The sequence below is a fragment of the Xyrauchen texanus genome, chromosome 6 (genome assembly GCF_025860055.1).
Source record: "Xyrauchen texanus isolate HMW12.3.18 chromosome 6, RBS_HiC_50CHRs, whole genome shotgun sequence".
Taxonomy (NCBI): domain Eukaryota; kingdom Metazoa; phylum Chordata; class Actinopteri; order Cypriniformes; family Catostomidae; genus Xyrauchen; species Xyrauchen texanus.
The window spans coordinates 39,111,035-39,128,998 of NC_068281.1; positions in this window are offsets into that span (position 1 = coordinate 39,111,035).

Genomic DNA, 17,964 nt, shown 5'->3' on the forward strand with positions numbered 1-17,964 from the left:
AAGTGTTCAGATTGCTGTGTTAATTGTTTTGAGAGCAGTGACTTGAGCTTGGAGAAATGTGTAAAACAGATCGAGAAAAAGCGTAAGTCAGATTTAGTAATGGATTACTCATTTATTGTGGGTTAGAATACTCGACAATGCCCATCCCTATTCATAACATTTATCCCAGTTCAAAGCCTTGGCCCATTGTGTGCAATATTGTAAATGTAATTCTTTTCATTTTCTTTTCAAGGGGCAAGTTGTGATCATAGAGTGCATATTTCTGTTATTCCTTTCTGAGTTTTGGCCTGTATGAATCTCTCTGCCAAACAATCAGACATTCAAGCAAGTGATACAAATGATTTTTTGTCATTTTGTGAATAAAGTATCTATTCTAGACAGAGAAACCTCCGACCCCTAGTGACGCCAGTCCACAATGCACAGTCTGTGTTTAATTATAGGATTAGAGCTGACACATAGCATAAATCTAGCTCATAGTTCACCTATACACCTCTGTAACAGGAAAACTGTCAGCATTAAACATGACCTGAAGATACAATAAGTCATGACTCATGTTCTTGAAAACAGTGACTATGCGGGAAGTGTTTGCATTTGGGTGTTTTCCTTTCATGGTTCTTTTAGAGTAGCTTCTCACATTCACATAACAATACTATTTCCTGATATCAGAATTAAATTTTCACCCTTAAATAAATCTGCTGAAGTCGTGAGCCAGAGGGATAGGAGGATGGACATCCAGGGTTCACAGTTCGTGAACGCGCATGGGAGAGAAGAGCGGAAAGGCGCTGTAAGAGGTACACCCGGTCAGCTGCCCCATAACGAAACTTATCGGGTGTTTTGTCAAAACATTATAACATACCTTGGGTCTTTAGCGACCCGTCAAGTACTGTATATCTATCACAAATGGATCTACAAAAGGCCCAGATGGTGTAAAATGTTTAAAGCATTTTTAAGACAATTAGAAAAAATTAAATACAACATATTCAGTTTTCATATATCAGATTATGCAACGAATGATAGAACGGGATTAATTTCTTTCACACATTGGCTGTTAAACACATATTGATCTACACAAAACACATCCGCTACATAAACCGTTAGCTACACATCTTTTCTCCGGTATTTGTTTAGTTTAATTAGACAAACAACTTACAGATTTTAAGTAGTACACCCAAATGTCAATAGCCATATCACACTGTTCATGTGCTGCAGTTGCTATAGTTTACTTCCATGTTGCTACTTCGTCAAATAGCAATGTCAAATGTAAATCAAATCAAGTGGCACCTTGAGTAACAATTAGCATAATATGTACATATACACACATATGGGATACTATTAATTGATCATTTTGCAGAAAAACGGCATGATATATTGGTAATTGTCACGTTCCTCTGTTGTCTACCCTGTGTTCTGTGTCTCACTATTCACGTTCATGTCATGTGTCCTTGTCTACTCCGTGTTTTCCATTTCACCCGTCACCGTTCACGCTCCATGTCACGTTTTCCTTGTTGTCCGCCCCGTGTTTCACTGTCCTTGTCTAAAACTACATTTCCCACAATTCTCGGCCTCCCTCACTGCCTGCACTCATCATTGTTCTCACCTGTGTCTCATTTAGTCTTCAATGTGTCTGTGTTTATAAACCCTGTTTGCTTTCCACTCCTTGTCGTTCGTTGTATGTTGTTAGCCTGGAATGTTTCCCCTGCCCGTGTTTTCTAGTTTTATGTTTATTTCCCCTTTGAGGGGTTTTTCCTTTGTGTTCGTTTGTGGAATGTTGTCATGCCTGGTACGTGTTCCCTGCCCGAGTTCTGAGTTGTGTTCTTCGTGTTTTAGTTTCCTGTTTTCCCATCGTGGACTTTTCTTTGTGTTTACCTTTTGTTACTTGTGGGTTTTACAATAAAACCGCATTTGGATCCGCATCCCCCGTCTGCCTTCTCCTGACTCCCTATTTCATAACAGTAATATGTGTGATTATATAGTACTCATTTGTCTTATAATAACAAAGAAATAGATATCCTGTGATAGTAAACACAGTTATTACATCACTTATGTCACTATCAACCCTAAACACTTTTAGTACTTGCGCTTTTAGAAAACAATATAGAAAATATTTAGAAAAACTGTTTGGCATGACAAGTAGTTCTAATAACTAAATTAGCCGAACTGAAGAGGTTGTCTTATTAGGCAGCATCCTGACTGAAATGGAATTTCAGAAGAGACTGATTTGGAATGCTTTACATATGTAACCGGCCCTCCTCGACCCGCTCTGGGCATGATTTAAACCGGTGTCATGGGAGGCAGGCGAGCTAACACGGAGGCTAAAGGCTACAGCATCTAGGGTCAATCACTAGTGCACCTCTTGAGGCCAGGAGATTGAGGTTTACATACTGCACAGCTACCTACTGGCTGGTTCCCATTACACTCAACCTCCTAAACCTCACTCCCATCCGGGTCACGGCACCACCGTAACCAGTCCATCTCGACCCACTCTAAATAGGATTCGATTTGGCATCTCCGGCATGGGAGGTGGGCACGCTGACGAGGAGGCTAAAGGCTACAACCTCTAGTGTCAGTTGCTAGTGTGCTTCTTGAGGCCAGGGGTTTGAGCTTTAAACACTGGCCAGCTACCTACCTGCTGGCTCCCGTTACACATAGGCAGCAGTTCTGCACATGTGAAGTGTGCGAATAGCTGATACTTTATTTAGCATACATTTTGCTCACACAAATATTGGGTAAAATAATCCATTACAAATTAGATTGAACTACTAAATTACTTATCGATACTAACTGTTATAGACACAAATATTTTTGTAATCAAAACTGTTCTCGATTCATCCGCCATCTTGGATGGATTTTTCCCTGAGGTCGTCACGATGTTTGGTGGTTTTGGTAATCCGTGAGGGATGCATTAGATTCTGCCTCAAAATTTGACAAAAGACGTAATCTTAGAAGATAATATAATTTGGCTGCCATCATTTTTTTTTAAATTTCGTGCTGGGAATGTGCCCACAAAGCTCACTAGATTTGGGAACAACACCATTTAGGCTTCCCTTTCTCCTTCTGATTTCAAACAGTTTTCAGCTTACTCTATACATTTTGGATCATATAGGCAGAAACGCAGTTTGCACTTGCTCTGCAGTGGGAATATTGGGGATCTGTGAGACTAGTTATGGCAGGAAGCTCCTCCAACTATTCTGCAGTTGAAAATGTTGCAAGTCCATGCACATCAGGACAGACTAGTTCACTTTGAAGTAAATCATAATTACGCATGCTAATTCTGAGTCACAGAAGTTGACTGGTGAGTCGTGATATGTGTCACCTCTAAAAGTGATCTAATTAATCCCTTTAAATGTTTTCAAAAGAACTGTGGAAAACTAATCAAAGTTTATACATCAAAGTTTAATACGTACTATAAGGGGCTTGTTTAAGTCCCTAACTCTAAGTGTGAGCAATTGCAATAGTGATGCTTGCCTTAGCAAACAGAAGTAGTTATGACAGGCTGTTGTATCAAATCACTTGTTTAAAAAAGAAAAAACATAGCAAAACACACACACACACACACACAAATCGCAAAATATCTAGTGAGATCAAATATGCTTCATATTCAATAGAAAAAAGATGCAAGATCTGTTAGTGTTGACAAGCTGAGGTCATGACCTAAAACTCAATACAGAAAACAAAGTTACACATATGAAGATCTAACTCTGACACACACACACACACACACAAACACACACACACACACACACACACACACACACACACAAACGATACATAGCCTGCTATAAGGAGCACAAAACCTGGAGCTCTGAGTCATTGTTGACTTTATTTCTTACCTTTGAAAGCCAAAATATGCCTTCACCTCACAAAGTCTGTTGCCAACTATTAAAAAAGGAGTTACATAATGCCATGGCCAGTCTGTGGGAGTCATTAGATCTGATTATTGCTCAGCAGGGTTGTTTAATGGCCAAGAAATATCAAGCCATTTAATGAGACCATGTTGACCCTGTTGTAAATACATTTCATTTGTGATGTTCCCAAATTCCAGGATGATAATACCTCCAAACTAGTGAAGCATGGGAAGTAAATGTGTACCTCCTTCATCCCTCGCTATTGAAGAACGTTAAATAGGTCAGGACGTGCATGACAGAATCCCAGAAATGACTGAAGCTGTTCAACAAGCAAAGGGGCATTCTTGAAGTTAATATATTGATGCATATTTACTTTATTGTGGTCACCAATTGTATGTTCAACTGCTGATCACTGACCTGTTTCAAGTATTTATTAAAATAACAATGACCCGAGCCTAACACTTTTTCAGTGGCCTTGGTTTTTCCCATTCATATTTTCCAAAGGAATTAAAAATAAAGAGTTCAAAGAAAACAAACAACAAAACCAACCAGCTCCATGATGAGTCACAACATTACAACTTTTGAATCAAAGGAAAAACAAATATTTGAAAATAAAAAAGACAAAAGTACAAGACAGTAATTAACTTATTTGATGAAGAAATAAACTAATCTTTTAAGCATTGTGAAACTGGTAGTGGACTCAAAATAGCTATTGTTATGAACTATACTGACATGAAAAAAAATTTGACAGATGTTTTAGAATGGAGGTAAACTGATTAGATTATGTTATTTGAAATGGTTCTTGGGCATCTTGATCACACAAGAAATCAACATGTTGTTTCTGAGTTCCACTTCCCTAAGATCATACAGCTTGGAAGACCCGGGTTCGGATCCCGTGTTGAAACCAGGAATTAATCACTGTTGCGTATTCTGCAGGATTTGTAAAATTAACTTTTTTACCCACCAGCCACAGTGGCGGGAGATTGCCCAATTTTACCAGGCACTTAGATTTTTTATCATACACTTACATTTTTCTCAAGCCACTTATATAGAGTATATATACTGTACATAGCCAACAGTATACATATCATTTTAACAATATTATTTTAGAATATAAAATCTAACATATAATACCATGCTATTATTATTATTATTATTAGTACCATAATGATAGCAACATTCAGTAGGGCACCAACTCCCTAGGGGGCACTATCGTTCACTAAGGGGGCACCAGAAACTCCACCGACTGGCATTACTCGTATGTTTTTTTGTTTTTTTTTTTACCTTTATTTAACCAGGATAATCTCTCTGAGATTAGAAATCTCTTTCACAGGAGTGTCCTGGCCAAGAATGGACAGCAGTTACAGTCACAAAATTACAAATCAAAAACAAATATAAAATTTCAACACTTAAAACAGTTGCACATCATTGAGTCTTCTTCAATGGACCGAATAATAGTTTTGAAATGTTCCATAGGCACCAGAGTTTGTAATTTCAATTTTGTTTGGAGTCGATTCCATTCAAATGGAGCTGCATACATAAAAGCCCTTTTTCCCAGTTCAGTTCTTACAAGTGGAACAGAAAGGGTAAAACAATTTTCAGACCGGAGGGAATATTTCAAAATACTTTTCTTATGAATGAGGCAATCTATGAAGGCAACAACCCCAGAATAGCCTTATAAATAAATAAGTAATAGTGCATTTTCCTTCTAATAGACAGAGAGGGCCAGGCTACTCTGTTATACAAAATACAACGATGAGTTAAAGGTTTACAATCTGAAATAAATCTCAAAGCGCTTTGATAGACGGCATCCAAAGAGTAGAGAAGATGAGAAGAAGCAAATTGATACACCACATCACCGTAATCAAGTACAGGCAAAAAAGTAGCAGAAACGAACCTCTTTCTTACATTAAACGAAAAACAAAACTTGTTTCTAAAATAAAACCCAAGCTTTATTTTAAATTTTTTATTAAGTTGAGTTATGTGAGAGCCAAAAGATAAAGTATCATCAATAATGTAACACGTTATTCAAGGACTCGGTAGCTGGCGCGGAACACAGACCATCGCCTCGAGCTCACACTTTCGCCTCGCACCCCTCAACCCACATTCCACCAACAACCCCCCCTCCAGACAGAAATACACCACATGTTTTACCTGCACTAAACATGGATAGCAGTTAGACGTCCAAAAGAGGCTAAATGAAACAGTGAGCAATAGTGTCTGTTACATAATACACAACTAGACAAGTTCTTTTCCACTTCATCCCATTGTGTGTGCACAGGTGTGCAGCATGTTTGAGGTGTCTAATTGAAGGATGACTGCTGATCCTTGTAACAATACCATGTTGAATAGTCCATGACCAAACAGATATGCTTTCATCTCTATTGTTCAGAACATACAGTGAAAAGGGATGCTCAAGACAATGAATAAGAATGCTTTACATTTTAATATTGTTATACAATACATGGAAATATTATACAATGTACAACATTTTTTATGAATGTAAACATGAATAAAAAACATTATAAAGTCTTTAAAATTGTGCCAGCAGTTACTGAAGATGTAGTTCACATCTTGTACGTTCTGAATGAAAAGTCTGGTTAATAGTGAATGGTATGATGGGTTTGTAAGGAAATAGTTCACCCAAAACGGAATAAACAAATAAATAAAAATCAGCAAAAGCAGTGCATATTGACTTGTTTACCATATTCTAAGAGTTGTTGGAGTGACATGAGGATAAATAATGACAGTATTCCCATTTTTGGCTGAACTACTCATTTAAATACATAGTATAATTTGTGCATAAAGTGTAAGTAAACCAGTTTCAATGGATTGATCAATTACAACAGTTAAATTTGTTACAGTTACAGTTTGCATGGAATTGCATTGTTAATGGCACCCTTTATGAAGGCCACTCTCTAAACTAATACACTCAGCAGAGCCTCTTAATCCTATTGAGACTGGACTGTAACAAAGGAAAGAATGAGCACAAGAGATCTTCTTTGAAAGTATTTAATAACACCATGCATGGTCTGCTTCCATCCTCCTGAGTTCATATTCAGATATTGATGTAAGAGGAGATCACAGATCATCTTCATCAGACTTTATATTTCTGTTTCCCTCTATTACTGATCACACATATGGGCTATGAGAGGAGAGATGGAAAGAGAGAGAAAAAAATGTATTATGAGGAATTCAGTGGAACCACTGGTACACCCAATAATCACGCTTAAAATACAAAATATCAAACCAAGTGCAATCTGCAAACAAACGGTGCTCTTGCTGTACATGAGGGAAACACCTGGTAAATATGTATAAGGCCAGCAATTCTATCAGATATAGATATTACACTGTCTACTATGTATGCATGCAAGAGATAGATACTAGATTGCTGGATAATTGAGTTGAACAGCCTTGGGTGCTCTCTGAAGTGGGTGTCATTTTTCACAACAGCTCACTTACCCTTAGCAACCAGCACTCCAAATGGAGACAAATGGACAACTGTGCTGCTGCAAAGAGACTTTCCTTCCTAATTCTCACACTGCTAATGCTGTCTGTCAGTTCATGCTAGATATTACAGGCTTTGCTTCAGTAATACATCATTACAGTTCTAGTAAACGTACAATAATTGAGGAAATTTCTTTTTGAGGAACTTGTTGAGGGAAATGCACTATATTTCTCTGCAGAATGTTAGCATTAATACAGTGATCTAACAGCAGTTGTCACTTTTGAACTCTCTGGTATGTTCAGTGGGGTTGATGATGGAATGTGGACACATGGGTAGAGTTCTTCCACTGGGGAGATTCTCACAATGAGCTTCTGGGCTCAATACAAGTTAAGTTCAAATGTGTGGCCTAAATTTGATTACCACAAACATTGTCCATACATTTCTTAATGTTTTTTTTTTTTTTTTATAGAATCTGTGTCACAATGAGGCATTTACATAGGAAGTGAATGGGTCCAATCCGTAAATGTTAAAATACTCACTGTTTCAAAAGTATAGCCACAAGATATGTGTTAACAAGATTCAGAGTGATAAAAACACTTACTAACTAGTTCTGTATAAAGTTATAGCAATTTTATAACTTCATTGCCACAACGACATAAATAACAGTAACAACTAATAATAATAATAATAACGTTTTAACAGAAGAATTTATGAATGTGCTTTTATTAAATTATATGCTTCACATTTCTGCCTTTGAACCCTTCAAATATTGGCCCCATTCACTTCCATTGTAAGTGCCTCACTGTAACCTCCATTTCAGCTTAAAGAAAAGGAGTGACGAGTTTAACTTTTATTGAACCCGGAACATTCTTTTAAAGTGAGAATGAACAGTTAAAATGTTGCCAAATGTTGATAAAAAGGGACTTACACTGAGATATCTGAAATATTCATTGGAATCCAAGGCATAGCCAACCACAAAACGACTGGGGCCGACCACAAATCCAACATCTGGAACAGAAATTACATTCTTATATAATGGTATTGAAAGAGAAATATCAACCTGTGATTAAAGGTGATGTGTGGGATTTTTTCGTAGTTGAAATACTTTCTCGTATACCAGCTAAATATGCAGAGTCATATATAATTAAGTTATTCTCAAGTCAATTTCCCCCAAACTATTTGTTTGAGCATCCCAATAGCCTGACAACAACTTTGGTTCAACCAGTGGCATGAGTTTGGGGTGCATCTATCTGTTTAACCAACCAAGACAGGGGAAATGTTTGGGGAAACCTGATTGAAAACAGTCATTATTTTTGTGATTCCATTTGGTGTACAGAAATTACACACTACCTTTAATATCAAGCTTTTATTTTGAGGACCAGATTTCTTGACTCCTTGGTCATGGTTCTATCTGCTAAATATTGCAGCAGTAGTTTGTGTTTTTTTTTATATTTCTAATAATTTGAAATATGAAACAAACTACATACAGTATATATACTGTATATGTGTATTGTAACAAGGAACAGTGAGAAAAAAACAGACCCAAAAGCAGAGTAAATGTTTATAGGATTTATTAACAACAAAAAAACTGTCACTGGATGTCAAGGATCCCGGGTTGGGCGATCTTACTCCTGACATATGGGCCGAGACGTGGTACCCTCCGGTCCCTCCAGACAGAAACCCAACATGACAAGGTGACAGGACCGTGACAGTACTATCCCCCCAAAGGGATGCCTTCTGGCATCCCAACAGAAACTTAAAAATAAAAAACAAGACAAACAAAATGAACACTTAACGAAGAACAGGAAATACAACAGAAAGGGAGGGAAGGAAACCAGGGAGGGAGTTTAAATAAAGGGCCGTGGTCCAGAGGCCTCGGAGGAGACACAATGGCAGAGGCAGGTTCTGGCGGCCAGGGAGGCGGACTCAGTGCAGAAGGGAGAGTGAACTGGATAGTAGCCACTGGGCAGGGTTCAGGAAGGAGCGACTAAGGGGCGGAAAGATGATGCCATGATCCTTGTCAGACAAAACACAACATGACAAGGTGACAGGACCGTGACATCATCCGTGAGCATACGGTGGTAACTTGCGCACAGTGATAACCAACATCTGGACCGGTGCGCTCACACAAAGAACGTACATGAAACACGAGACAGAAAAGGGCCGATAATGCCACGGTCCTGTCAGGACAAAAACAAACAACGTGACAAGTATAGAGTTACAGAATTATAATTACACCATGGTCTGTTCGAATATTCGATTCTGATTGCCTGAAATGAGTGCATTAAAACCGTTTAATACACAGGTAGGTCCAGTAAATTTTAATCCCAGTTCTATATTAATGCGTAGTAATGAGACATTGAGAGAGTTTTATGTGTAACAGTTCAGCCTGACACTCCCAGCACTTTCACTCCACGTTCCCTCTCTCCAGAGTACTAATCACCCGCACCTGAAACCTGTTCCCTCATCAATCTGTGTCACAAGATAAAAGCTCCACTCTCCGTTCACTCTTTGTCTGATCTCACACGTGAACATAGACTCACTTACCTGCTCCTTCTCCAAGATGTTTCCTGGCTTCCATCTAACGCTCATCGCTCCTTCGTTCCAGTGAACATACAACGATTATCTCCTCTCCAACGCTCCGGCGTGTTCAACGCTCCTTCCTCAAAGTGCCTCAGCATTACCTTCCAGCTATCGCCATTCCGGGCTCCTCGCTCCTTCATCACAGCGACTTATTCCCAAGTTCTCCTCTCCAACCATCAGGTGTGTCAAGGCTCATCACTCCATCGCCCCTTCATCAACCTCCCCTGATACTCACTCCGTTGCACGTCATTGTGCACTCAGTTTCTCCTACTTCCCTTTTCCCTACAATAAACTATACCTCCAGGTTCAACACTATCTTCGAGTCTGTGATTCTGTTACATTATGCCTCTGCTCATAAAAGCTGGGATTAACCGTCACATCACAAAACAACGTCATCATATCATGCAGTGCCGTCTTCAAATTAACCGTGAAGTGCTACAGGAAACTAGTGTATCACTCACCCAAAGCGCTTGTAAAGAAAATATGGTTTGACCTTCAGCTGTTTTGCATGGAGGTGGAGAGAAGGAAACCGGAACATGTTAAATGCATTTTATGTGTCTGGCAAGATGAGGCAAGACGATTTATATTGTCATTTGAACGCACCTCACGGAGACAACCGCACGGTACGTATTTGCCTCCATATCATGCTTTAAAAACGTTTAATGCACACCTAGATGTGGATTATCCCTTACATAATATGAAAAGCACTGTTCTTAACAGCCACTACTTACATTCTTGAAGATAACCAGTCCCGCTGGGCACCCGTTTCACCAGTAAACTGTAATACACAAGGGCAAAGATTTGGCTTGAACATTAGGGGGGTTGCAGCGTGAAGCATTTACATGTTTCCATTGATCATGGTATAAATACTGGGGGGTTGTACTTGCTTGTTTTGATTACTGGGGTCACCCCCAATACCCAAAATCTATGCCCTTGGTAACACACACATAAAAAGAGAAATAATTTGTTCACTTGAAAACATTAATACCAACACACCCACAGTCCTATTGTATTGACCTAGTAAAAAAGGTAACTACACCAGCCCGTGGCTCAGTCATGGAGTAATAATCTTTTGTTAATGAGTTAATCTCCAGTTTGTAGTCTTACCTAGCTACTTATATCATCTTGGGCCTGAAGGCATCAACATGATTCAGCAGAGTTTTTATGGTTTTTCACGTGTCCACAAAGCCCTGTGTGAATGAAGACACTGAGATGAAAGTAAATACAGATGACTAACACAGTCAACTTCAAAAGCACTCTAGAGAAGAACTTAAGAAGTCTTGCAAACAAAGAAACTATAAAATCTAATTATGAATTCTTAAAGGTACACTCAGTTATTTTTTTCCCCATTTAAAAAGCTTAACTCCTGAAGAAATGAATTGTAATTTTGAAACAAATGTATAAAACCATCACCTCTTGAAATGAGGACTCTAGTCATATCAGGCACCTTATAAAAGCTGTTTTATTCTACACGAGGCAGGGGTGCACCCATGGGGGCTGCCATTTTAGAATCACATGACCAGCTTGTTGCTTAATCTCAGTAAACGTCTTGTTATTGGACACTTTCACTATTAGATTAAATTAATCATGGCTAATGTGAATTGAATTTCTACAATGGCATCATTAACTGAAAACTGTTGATTTTAAATGATGCATCATCCACACCACTAGGTGTCACTGTACGTCCAAGGTGATACAAACAAAAAGTTACTGCGTGCACCTTTAGGTATATATATATATATATATATATATATATATATATATATATATATATATATATATATTACCATGAGAATCCTAAATTCAAGTGTGTACAAATACTTAGTATTGACTAATATACAATAAAACTAGTTGGGTAAAGTTTGTCAAGATACTAAGGCTAATTAAAAAAATTATTGATATACAGACAGAAAAAGTAGGGACAGAAGGTGTGAGAAAGTGAGAGAGAGAGAGAGAGAGAGAGAGAGAGAGAGAGAGAGAGAAAGGGGGAAAGAGCAGACTAAAGGTCTTGTTTACATTTGAATTTTTTACAGTTAGAGTTCTAATAGTCTCAGCCCATTTAATCATTCCATAAGTAAGTCTGTAAGTCTGTGGGATTTAGTGGATTTTTTAAAATAACCCACTTTGTGAAAACTATAATTCCAATCTAAAAATGTTGTGTAAAGATGAAATGCCAGACTAAATAATGCCTGCTCCACCTCAGCCCCAAGTATAAAGGCAGTTCTGATGCTGCTTTGGTTCTGTGTAAAGGAAATGTGCTTTGATGTTGTCATGATAGAGCATATATAACATAATAAGTTTCATATTTTCCTGATTTCATATTGAAATGTATTTTACACTTCTAGATGTATTATTTTATATTTAAAATAATACATCTAGATGTATAAAATGGATAACCTATCATGAAAAGCAATAACTACACACTCACAAAAAGTAATTGTAAGATTTACACATTTCAATTTAATAACTAGATTCGATCTTTAACTAAATAAAATAGAATAATAAAATATTTTAAGTTTTATTCATTTAATTTACACAATTCAATTTGGTGGAAATTTGTTATGTAATTGAAATCCCTAAATAAAAATGAACAAAGACAATCAAATGTGATGATGTCTTAATTCCATTAATTATTTATCATCAATGCAAAAAAAATACAAATGTACGGCAGAAAATAAGGATGTGTACTCGGTGCAGATATGACATTATTACATGTGAATACCAATTAGGTCTAAAAACAAGTGTCAGTTTAATAAATCAGTCGGAACACTGAATGAAGTTCTTTTGTTGGGATAAATGGTTCAAGCTTGACTGACCTCTGAAAAGTTCATAGTGAAAGAATGAGAAAGTCGGAAGAAGAATCTGCCATTAGGCATCTGAAAGGATGTTATGTATTTGAAGAAAGGATATTAAATTGAAGAGAGGAATGAGTTTACCCAAAGCTCATCTGACAGCAGACTTATCTCCACAATCATGATGTTCTTCAGTTCATGTAAAGAGACACACAGGAGATGAGTGACTACACATAAAACATCACAATATCACATCGACATTCAGAATTAAGGCACAAATTGTGCTGCGCAAAATATTAGGAGTGTTTACGCTATGACACACATGAACACGTCTAGGTCATTTTCAACCCCCAAATCGCAAAGAAATAAGAAACAAAATATCTAGTGAGATCAAATATGCTTCATATTCAACAGAAAAAAAGATGCAAGATCTGTTAGTGTTGACATGCTGAGGTCATGACCTAAAACTCAATACAGAAAACAAAGTTACACATATGAAGATCTAACTCTGACACACACACACACACACACACACACACACACACACACAGCTGAGCTCAAAATGGAAATCCAATTACCTGAGCAAAATGAGTACACAAATCCTCTTACTGAAAAATAAGCCATTATAAAGCTTTAACAAACTACTGTACTGTATACGTATAACCTCTCAGTCAAGTCGATCACATCAGCACATGCTCATATACACATACAATACACACTGAAAGCTTCAGTTCATTGTCACAGTGGCTTTAGTCTATGATTGAAGAGGAGTTATGATTGGCCAATGGTTTATAAATTACACTGTACTGAGATTTCACACTATGTGATACAGACACGCATATGGTAGTGAGTAATACTACAATATATTATTCACACCCTCATGCTAAAGGCTTAACTTTTTTTTGTTATTCCTATTATTCTTAAATAAATATTCTGGGTTCAATACAAGGAACCTCCTTTTCTTAAAAAAAAAAAAGAAGCAAAAATCGATACAGTGCGGCACTTACAATGGAAGTGAATGGGGACAATATTTTGAAGGTTTAAACACAGAAATGTGAAGTTTATAATTTTATAAAAGCACTTTCATTAATTCTTCTGTTAAAAGGTATTATATGAGGTGTAATGTTGTTTAAATGGTCATTTTACAGTAATTCTAAGGTTTGTCGAATTACATCGTCATGGCAACTGAGTGTAAGATTGGATATAACTACACTGAAATGATTGAATCACTGTAAAATCATGTTGACATTTATTTTGTTTACCTCTTGTGGCTATACTATTAAAACATCTTTTGTTTAAAGATTGGCCCCATTCACTTCCATTGTAAGTGCCTCACGGTAATCAGATTTTTTAATATTTTTTAAAAAGGAGGTACGAGTTTAAATTTATTTTTGTGGTAATCTATATAATGTCACAAATGCTGTTGATTGTGTCACGTTCCTCTGTTGTCTGCCCTGTGTCTCACTGCCATTTTGTTAAAGAACTACACTTCCCAGTATCCACCTGTCATCATCACTGCCATTTTGTTCATTGTTCTCACCTGTGTCCCATTTAGTCATCACTCCCTGTGTATTTAAGCCCTGCTTCTTGTTCTCTCCTTGTCTGTCGTTGTATGTTGTCAAGCCTGGAATGTTTCCCCTGCCCGAGTTTACTTGTTTATGTTTTGTTTCCCCATCGAGGGTTTTTCCTTTGTGTTTTGCCTGTTTACCTTTTTAATAAAAGTCTGCATTTAGATCCGCATCTCCTCGCTGCCTCATTCGTTACAGAACGACAGACCAAACAATGGATCTAGCGGCTTTTTTCAATGAGCTGGCCCAAGCGGATCTGTCGATCCGCGAATACACTTACTTTTTTGTCACTGCGACCAGCATTGGCGGATGGAGAGAGGAAGCGCTGAAAGCGACGTACCGAGTCGGCCTGCCTACGCGCCGGTGGCAAGAGTCGCCCGGAATCGAGGGGTACACCTGGCGGGAGTACATCGATCTAATCTTGTCGACGTTCGCAGCTGACGAACCTCCCCTCTCGATTCCGGGTGTGCTCTCCACGGGAATCAACACCTCCACGCTGCCAGCTTGGTCCGCTCCAGAGCCGGTGTGCCCAGCTTCCTCTGCTCCTACGCCAGCGCGCTCAACCTCGTCAGCCCGAAGGAGGAGGAGGAGGGCAGAAGCTTCTGCTCGCTACTCCACACCTTCCACGGTCAGCGAGCATGTGCCCACGCCTGCCCCGGCCAGCGAGCCAGAGCCCTCGCCTGCCCCGGCCAGCGAGCCAGAGCCCTCGCCTGCCCCGGTCTGCGAGCCAGAGCCCTCGTCAGTAGCCATGACTGTCCAAGAGCCAGCGCCAGTAGCCATGACTGTCCAAGAGCCAGCACCAGTAGCCATGACCGTCCTAGAGCCAGCACCCCTCGAGCCTCCCAGGGCTCCTCCTTCCGAGCTTTCCAGAGCTCTGCCTTCCGAGCTTCCTGAGCTTTCCAGAGCTCCGCCTTCCGAGCTTCCTGAGCTTTCCAGAGCTCCGCCCTCCGAGCTTTCCAGAGCTCCACCTTCCGAGCTTCCTAGAGCTCCGCCTTCCGAGCCTCCCGAGCTTTCCAGAGCTCCGCCTTCCGAGCTTTCCAGAGCTCCGCCTTCCGAGCTTCCTAGAGCTCCGCCGTCCGAGCCTCCCGAGCTTTCCAGAGCTCCGCCTTCCGAGCTTTCCAGAGCTCCGCCTTCCGAGCTTCCTAGAGCTCCGCCGTCCGAGCCTCCCGAGCTTTCCAGAGCTCCTCCTTCCGAGCTTTCCAGAGCTCCTCCTTCCGAGCTTTCCAGAGCTCCGCCTTCCAAGCTTTCCAGAGCTTCGCCTCTCGAGCCTCCCAGGGCTCTGCCTCTCAAGCCTCTCGAGCCTCCCAGGGCTCCACCTCCCAAGTCTCTCGAGTCTTCCAGAGCTCCGCCCCTCAAGCCCCTCGAGCCTTCCAGAGCTCCACCTCTCGAGCCTCTCGAGCCTTCCAGAGCTCCGCCTCTCGAGCCTTCCAGAGCTCCGCCTCTCGAGCCTTCCAGAGCTCCGCCTCTCGAGCCTCTCGAGCCTTCCAGAGCTCCGCCTCTCGAGCCTCTCGAGCCTTCCAGAGCTCCGCCCCTTGAGCCTTCCAGGGCTCCGCTCCTCAAGTCACTCGAGCCTTCCAGGGCTCCGCCTCTCGAGACTTCCAGGGCTCCGCCCCTACAGGCTCTCGAGCCTTCCATGGCTCCGCCTCTCAAGCCTCTCGAGCCTTCCAGGGCTCCGCTTCCAGAGCCTCTCGAGTCTTCCACGGCCCTTCTCCCCGAGCCCCCTACGGCTCCACCTCCAGAGCCTCCTACGGCTCCGCCTCCCAAGCCGAAGCCAAGACGAACCTCCCCTCTCGATTCCGGGTGTGCTCTCCACGGGAATCAACACCTCCACGCTGCCAGCTTGGTCCGCTCCAGAGCCGGTGTGCCCAGCTTCCTCTGCTCCTACGCCAGCGCGCTCAACCTCGTCAGCCCGAAGGAGGAGGAGGAGGAGGGCAGAAGCTTCTGCTCGCTACTCCACACCTTCCACGGTCAGCGAGCATGTGCCCACGCCTGCCCTGGCCAGCGAGCCAGAGCCCACGCCTGCCCCGGCCAGCGAGCCAGAGCCCACGCCTGCCCCGGCCAGCGAGCCAGAGCCCTCGCCTGCCCCGGCCAGCGAGCCAGAGCCCTCGCCTGCCCCGGCCAGCGAGCCAGAGCCCTCGCCTGCCCCGGCCAGCGAGCCAGAGCCCTCGCCTGCCCCGGTCTGCGAGCCAGAGCCCTCGTCAGTAGCCATGACTGTCCAAGAGCCAGCGCCAGTAGCCATGACTGTCCAAGAGCCAGCACCAGTAGCCATGACCGTCCTAGAGCCAGCACCCCTCGAGCCTCCCAGGGCTCCTCCTTCCGAGCTTTCCAGAGCTCTGCCTTCCGAGCTTCCTGAGCTTTCCAGAGCTCCGCCTTCCGAGCTTCCTGAGCTTTCCAGAGCTCCGCCCTCCGAGCTTTCCAGAGCTCCACCTTCCGAGCTTCCTAGAGCTCCGCCTTCCGAGCCTCCCGAGCTTTCCAGAGCTCCGCCTTCCGAGCTTTCCAGAGCTCCGCCTTCCGAGCTTCCTAGAGCTCCGCCGTCCGAGCCTCCCGAGCTTTCCAGAGCTCCGCCTTCCGAGCTTTCCAGAGCTCCGCCTTCCGAGCTTCCTAGAGCTCCGCCGTCCGAGCCTCCCGAGCTTTCCAGAGCTCCTCCTTCCGAGCTTTCAAGAGCTCCTCCTTCCGAGCTTTCCAGAGCTCCTCCTTCCGAGCTTTCCAGAGCTCCGCCTTCCAAGCTTTCCAGAGCTTCGCCTTTCGAGCCTCCCAGGGCTCTGCCTCTCAAGCCTCTCGAGCCTCCCAGGGCTCCACCTCCCAAGTCTCTCGAGTCTTCCAGAGCTCCGCCCCTCAAGCCCCTCGAGCCTTCCAGAGCTCCACCTCTCGAGCCTTCCAGAGCTCCGCCTCTCGAGCCTCTCGAGCCTTCCAGAGCTCCGCCTCTCGAGCCTCTCGAGCCTTCCAGAGCTCCGCCCCTTGAACCTTCCAGGGCTCCGCTCCTCAAGTCACTCGAGCCTTCCAGGGCTCCGCCTCTCGAGACTTCCAGGGCTCCGCCCCTCCAGGCTCTCGAGCCTTCCATGGCTCTGCCTCTCAAGCCTCTCGAGCCTTCCAGGGCTCCGCTTCCAGAGCCTCTCGAGTCTTCCACGGCCCTTCTCCCCGAGCCCCCTACGGCTCCACCTCCAGAGCCTCCTACGGCTCCGCCTCCCAAGCCTCCTACGGCTCTGCTCCCAGAGACTTCAGAGCTTTCTAGGGCTCCGCCTCTCGAGCCTCCTACGGCTCCGCCTCCTGAGCCTCCTACGGTTCCGCCTCCTGAGCCTCCTACAGCTCCGCCTCCTGAGCCTCCTACGGCTCCGCCTCCAGAGCCTCCTACGGCTCTGCTCCCAGAGCCTCCCGAGCCTTCTAGGGCTCCGCCTCCCGAGCTTCCTACGGCTCCGCCTCCCGAGCCTCCTTTGGCCCCGCCTTCCGAGCCTCCTTTGGCCCCGCCTCCCGAGCCTCCTACGGCTCCGCCTCCCGGGCCTCCTATGGCTCTACACCCAGAGACTCCAGAGCCTTCTAGGGCTCCGCCTCTAGAGCGTCCTATGGCTCTGCCACCTGAGCCTCCCTCAGCTCCGCCTCCAGAGCCTCCTTCAGTTCCACCTCCTGAACCTCCCCCGGCTCCGCCTCCAGTGGCTCCCTCAGCTCCGCCTTCTGAGCCTCTTAAGCCATCGCCTCCCTCGGCTCCATCTCCCAGGCCTCCTGACCCGGCC